This window comes from Lytechinus variegatus, chromosome 4, assembly GCF_018143015.1.
Source record: "Lytechinus variegatus isolate NC3 chromosome 4, Lvar_3.0, whole genome shotgun sequence".
Lineage (NCBI taxonomy): Eukaryota > Metazoa > Echinodermata > Echinoidea > Temnopleuroida > Toxopneustidae > Lytechinus > Lytechinus variegatus.
The window spans coordinates 45432906-45439857 of NC_054743.1; the positions used below are offsets into that span (position 1 = coordinate 45432906).

The 6952-nt window shown below is 35.6% G+C and overlaps 1 long non-coding RNA gene across 1 annotated transcript; it reads right to left on the reverse strand.

Annotated features, from left to right (window-relative positions):
• Positions 1-1992: 1992 nt before the first annotated feature.
• LOC121414166 lies at positions 1993-6941 on the reverse strand. Its single transcript, XR_005969810.1, has 3 exons — positions 6764-6941; positions 4990-5091; positions 1993-2215 (listed from the first exon to the last, which is right to left on the reverse strand). It is a non-coding gene; the product is annotated as an uncharacterized LOC121414166 (long non-coding RNA).
• Positions 6942-6952: the final 11 nt, after the last annotated feature.

Consider the following 6952-nt stretch of genomic DNA (forward strand, 5'->3'; position numbering starts at 1 on the left):
CCGATGATCAATATTATGATAATAAATGAGTAACGAGAATATTATAAAACGTTATGAGAAACTGTATACATGTACAAACTTTGTGAAATTACAATGCAATATTTCATAGATTACATAATGTCCCTTTATTGCGGTAAACATACATAATTATATAAACGCATACATCACATTGTACATGAGTTTATATGGACCTATACTCTAGGCATAACAATCAAACATAATTATAAAAAAAAAATGCATGAATGGTAACATTTACAACAGTGCAACAGTCTGATTTTATCCTATATACAAACTTTATGAAAGTACAATATAAGGTTATAGTGATAACGTTATCTATTGTTTGTCTTGCCATGAATATACACAAATCCATATCACGTGCCATTGTAGGCGTACTCCTAACATAACAACAACAACAATAATAATAATAATATGCAATTTCTTATATAGCGCTTAATACAAATGTTTCTAAGCACAATAACTACAGCAATGTAAAAAAATATACACATGTATTTACGTTCATGCACTATAGTGCTCATGAGTATATACATGTACCGCTTGTTTACCATTTACACCCGATACTGTAAGATTTGATACTATTTTACAGCAACCAGTAACATTGTGAGGTTTGTAAAGATTGTTAAACATGTTGAACATCATTCTTTTTTACTTCAACTTTAACAGCGAACCATTTGCGACTGATAACCCATGGTTTCCAGCACGCCTGTTTAAGGCATGCCATGTACTTCACATTCATTTTCCTGCCCTGTTCTGACAGAAATGGTTATCTTGATCTCTTTTGTGTCATTACTTATTAATTTCATACCTTTTGTAGGCAACAAAGCTTTTCTTTTTTCCTTTATTTTTTTAATTATTTAAAATCTTTACATGATTATTTAAAAAAGAGGATACGCTCTTCATGCATCATGCTCCATTCATACCAGTTTGTATGATTGATTGTCTTTGTTGTACTGCTTATTATGGGAAGATGTACAAACAAAACATAGCAGGGGCCGCTAAAACGTTAAAATGACCATATGATTGTGATTTTGTGCATGGTCAGCCCCCACACCCACACACTTTGAAAACAGTTCCGTGCCCCCTGCACAGTGTAATCGCGGGAAATGAACAATTTAAAAATTAAATGAAATTATGAGATGACATAGTCATCGGAGTAATTTTAGCCGATCAATCTCTACATGAAATGCTACATATACAAGTCATCGAACCAATGATGCAATCGGCAATATAAATAATAGTTTGTTACTTTAATAAACACATATAGTATTAGGTAGCTTGCATTTCTCACCGAAAACTAGTTTTTAGACAAATCATGTAGCTACCATATTTACAAAGGATATGTAGATACAACATTCATCCTCATATCAGACATTAAAACGATCACTTGTTTCTAACCAAGATCACAGCAATGTGAAAAATAAATGTAAAATAAATAAACAAGAAAATTAGCATACCGTATCTTGCATCAAAAAATCGATTGTGGACGAAAATTCAATGAATTCTTAACAAAAGTTTATATCTGATCGGGGAAAAAAGGTCACATCCACCTTAGAAAAAAGTTGATTTGAATTAGTAAAGAAAAATCTAACGACTGAGCATTACGCTGAAAATTATCGGAAGTGAAATAAAAAAGATTTGACAAAGTTTCGTTTTTTACTCAAAATAGCTATAAGCAATAATATGCAATTGAGAGAGTCGATGTTGTCCATTACTCTTTTTTTTTCTTTTTTTTACTTTTTAAATTATACAATTTTGTAATGTTTAATGAATTTACAATAATATAAAACTTGATTGAACCACATAAAATTGAAAAATGTTAATGCATTCGGCTCCAAACATATGTTGTCCTTTTTTGACAAAGTGTACTGACACCATGGAGTGGTCTCATTTGTCATGTTTGTATAGATTTAATCATTTTCAAACAATAAAATACTTAACGCCCTATAACATCAGATGCATTTTAATACCCCCTGGTATAACGCCCAGGTCGGTCATTTAACTGTCATAGTACAAGTCATGACGTTCATGACGTTGCCAACTGATCGACAGCGGGAGCATATCTACCTCTATAACTATTCCGAATACTGTACGATAAACCGAAATAAAAACAACCCCTGTGTTTCATGTTGGCTGCTATGTTAGGATCATCTGAGTCGTCATGGCCTTGATGCCGCAACTTCATCTTCGAAAGTACTACCTGTTTGTTGGTATATGAGTGAAGAGAGAGATATTTACATATAAGATTTTTGCGAAATGGAGGGGAAAAAAACTAAGAACGGTATGAGGAAATGGCGAAACAGAAGCCGGGAGTGGGGGGGGGGCAAATATATTGATCTACACACGCGTGACAAAAAAAACGCGTGAAAAAAGGAGGTGTCTTTTAAAGTCTTGAACGCGGACTGCGCATGCAATCGTTAACCCTAAAGATCAATTGAGGACTGGTTGGGGAGGGGGCATCATGCCCCCACCCCCTTCTGATCTCGGTCCCATTGTTTGATTTGCCAAGTTCATGTTGTCTACGTGTATTCCATAATGTTCCTTTAAACAAATGTATTCAGAATGCCCAGATTTTAGGTCTAAATATAAAACATGCGCGATAGCCTGCATGTTCTTTATTTAAAATGTACTTGAATTATCCAGTTTTACATCAGAATATCAATAATTGTCTGCTCACGCTTAACGATCGCATTATTAATGATACCCAATTGACTATATCATATTTATGACTTACAAATATGAATAGAGTGTCCCGCTTTTAGATCTAAAATCTCAAATTTCTTCCTCTCGCGCTTCGCGCTCACATCAATTGTTTAGTTACATACATATCTCATTAATTAATAAAAAAATGGTTAGAATGACCATTTGTTTAAAGTCGAAATATCAAAAAATTTGCTCGCGCTTTGCGCTCGCATTATTGAAATATGTACCGTTTTCGTGGGTAACTGTAAGCAGTCCTTAACAGGTCCCTTTTCGATAATGCTAGAACAGTTGATAAAAGTTTCTGTTCGCGCTTGGGGGTACATTTGAATCTTGTTCAGGATCACACTTAACATTGCCCAGAAAATTAAATTTTCAGGACAAAATCATTAAAGTAAAAAAAAAATTCGCTCGCGCTTCGCGCTCGCACTTTTTATAAGGCTTATGAGATTATTTTATGTTTATGTTGTTTTATAAGAATAAAACTAAGAAGCGACTGATATAGGTGAAGATACCTTTGGGCCCCGTCCCCTATTGGCATAAGTCGGATCCGCCCTTGTGGACACATACACACACACCGGAAAAATGGCCGGTGCCCCCCCCCCCCTGAAAAAGCAAGGACCCCCCCGTGCCACCCGGGAAAAAATCCTAGCTAGGCCACTGGCATAACTAAAATAAATAATAATACATTTAATTCACTGAAATAACACTTAGAAACATGAGAAACTAGGAATGGGTTGAAATAATTCGGAAATTTTTGAACTTCATCAGAGAAAAATCAGGGAGTTTTGTTTTCTTGAAAAGTTGGGAACCGTGATTGGATTAAGCCAGCCGTTAAATTTCTACAGTAGATCGTATACATAGAGGTGGATAAATAAACATCATATTTTTTACACCTCTACATGTATATTAGCGTTATTTTACCGAAAAATAGCAAATTTATTTGTTATTCACAAAAAACTTCGAAAATCCCCTGAAACAGACAAAAAATCCCTAAAGTTTGTTTAGTCCCCAAATATTTTTCGTGCCCAATGCACAGACTTTGGAAAACCCCCATTAATTTTCAAAATTCAGTTGGGGATGAAATATACGTCGCTCTAATTGTACTCCCCGGGGCGCGCGTGTGAAGATTTGACGCCGGCGCGCGGAAAGCAACTTTAAAATTTTCATTAGAAAATTGAAAACAAGTCACCATGCAGACTTTACAAATAAGAAGCATGTAGACGAAATGAATGTTAGACTATCTGGAATTTAGACCAATTGCACATTAGACTAACTGAATAATGGACCAAGTGAGGATTAAACCAACTGGTATTAGACCAACTAGTATTAGACCATGCGACTATTAGACGAAATTGCAATTAGACCAAAATTTAGACCAAGTGACAACTGAGCATAAGACCAAGTGGCTATTAGACCAAGTGTTCATTAGACCAAGTGGCTTTTAGACCAAGTGGTCATTAGACCAAGTGGCTATAAGACCAAGTAGTCATTAGACCAAAAGAGAATTGGAGTAAGAGGGTTTAGCCCGAATGTTGTTAGCCCATCTGATGATTAGACCAAAAATGATAATAGACCATCCGTCAGTAAGCCTAGGGAGTGTAGTAAGTAAGCGTGTACCATGATGAAAACGCACTCATTAATTTCGACTTTAATATTAAAGTTTCGAACGCGATTAGATGAATATATTCTTTACGCACATCTTACTACAATTAATTGTTAAGATAACGTTACATTTTTGGGTATGCATTGTAAGCTAACGAAGTAAACTTTACATAATTAGAAGCTCTTATCATTAGGGTAACGTGGTTATGCTCTCTCTTTAATAGTCATTTAAATTCAACTTTGGCAACAATCTTTATTTCTCTCATCTGCTTTTTCTATTAGTGATCACACACATCCCTGAATGCATTTTTAAAATGTTTTTTCTTGCCTTTTGGCCAGACTAATCGAACAAAAACTTTAGCTTCTTATTCCGCTACAAGTATTTGAAAACATACTTTCTGTCAAAATATTTATTATGAATTATGATGAGATTAGAATGATAAGGACATGTCGACGATCGGTTTTATATTTCACAAAATTTATTGGAAAATATAATGGTCTCTAGCCAGCTTTACGTGGAAAGTGTAGAAGTGTAAAATTAGTTTTATATTATATAATTGTGTAGTTACCAAACACCTAGATAATTCCGTTGGAAAGGGGATCTGGGGATCTAATTGCACAATTAGAAAGAAAAGAAAATATTTGATAAAATGAGGTCTGATGACTTACCACTTTGGTTTGCCATGTACTATCTCCACCTGTATCCTATGTTCATCATTAGAATCAATGCTAGAAGGATCTAAGCTCTCATCAGTCCCACATCTTATGAATCTAGTAGTATTAACATGGAGAGAAGACGCATTCGTTGGATTTAATTGTTTTACGTGTTATGGGGAGGCTGATATTTTTTGGTTTGGCTCTAGGGAAAGTGAAGTAAAATCACCTGCAAAGGCGGGGACAAAATAAGGTTAAATAATGGACCTACAAGACATGAATACCCATTTGATAGGTTAAAATGTAAGTATATAGAACATAAGATGTGCATAAAATTAAAAAGAAAATAAAATGCAAAGACAAGGTGTTGTCATTTTTAGCAGAAGAGCATCTACCCATCCATTTCCAGCATGGCCCAGCAAAACAAACTGACCCCCAAAATAAACGCAAGACAATAAATCATTCCGGTAATTCTCGTTCGAATATTTTAAGCAGTACCAGTATTATACAAGTGGAATGCCTCTGGCCGTCTCACCTGCATCACGCGATTCAACATAGCAGCAGTGCTGACTTTGAAAACTACTATAACTCGCACAAGATGTTCAGTGATACTTGGTTACTCTTATTTCCACGTTTTATGAACTAGACCAATACACTTTACAGAGATAGGGTGGTAATTCAACAAATACCCCGAATGTGGCCAAAGTTCATTGACCTCACATGACCTTTGACCTTGATCATGTGACCTGAAACTTGCACAGGATATTCGGTGATACTTGATTACTCTTATGTCCAAGTTTCAAAAGTCATATCAATGAACTTGCAAAGATATGATGGTAATTCAGAGATACCCCAATTATTGCCAAAGTTCATTGACCTTTGACCTTGGTCATGTGACCTAAAATGCGCACAGGATGTTCAGTTATACTTGAATAATCTTTTATGAACTTAACCAACATACTTTTAAAGTTATGATGGTAATTTAACAAATACCCCCAATTCGGCCAGTTCATTGACCCTAAATGACCTTTGACCTTGATCATGTGACCTGAAACTTGCACAGCATGTTCAGTGATACTTGATTACTATTATGTCGAAATTTCATGAATCAGATTAAAAAACTTTTAAAGTTTTGATTGTAATTCAACGGATACCCCCAAATCGGCCAAAGTTCATTGACCCTAAATGACCTTTGACCTTGGTCATGAGACGTGAAACTCATGCAGGATGTTTGGTGATACTTGATTAGCCTTATGTTTAAGTTTAATGAACTTGGTCCATATATTTTCTAAGTTATGGTGACATTTCAAAAACTTAGTTGATTCCCCAACATTCCCCCAGCATGGTCTAAGTTCATTGACCCCACATGACCGCCGGCGTCTCCGCCGCCGTCGGAAAGCGGCGTCTATAGTCTCACTCTGCTATGCAGGAGAGACAAAAAGTATGTTTAACTACGTCAATACGTGCGGTCGATTGTACACATCAAAGGGGGAATTAACTCAATCTTAATAACTGCCATATCTTTAATGTCATGCTTAATCACAACATGACATCATACTAGACAACGAAATATGAGTATTTATTTAACGTCATACATAAATATCATTTTTATGTATAACATTGTCCATCGAGTTCCATAAGCTTTTCTTACTATGTTTTTGGCAGTATGTGTGTATCCTTCACAATAAAGAAGCGAACAATGGACATTTGGAAAGGATGTACCTTAATCAAATCAATAAATGATCATCGCTAATCAAAAGATGATAGAAATAAAGGAAAGATAGCTCACCCCAGGATCCTCAGATTTTTGAGATCGTGTGTTGATTTGAAAGCTTGAATGATGTGTTCGGCCTGATCGTTACCGAGGCCGAGATCTGTGAATGTGACCTTGACAAGCTGAGATGAGACATTGTGGAGTGCATTGGGTAGTGAGGTGGGATTACCGTAGAGAAAAGCCGGCTGTATAGCATACTTCCGT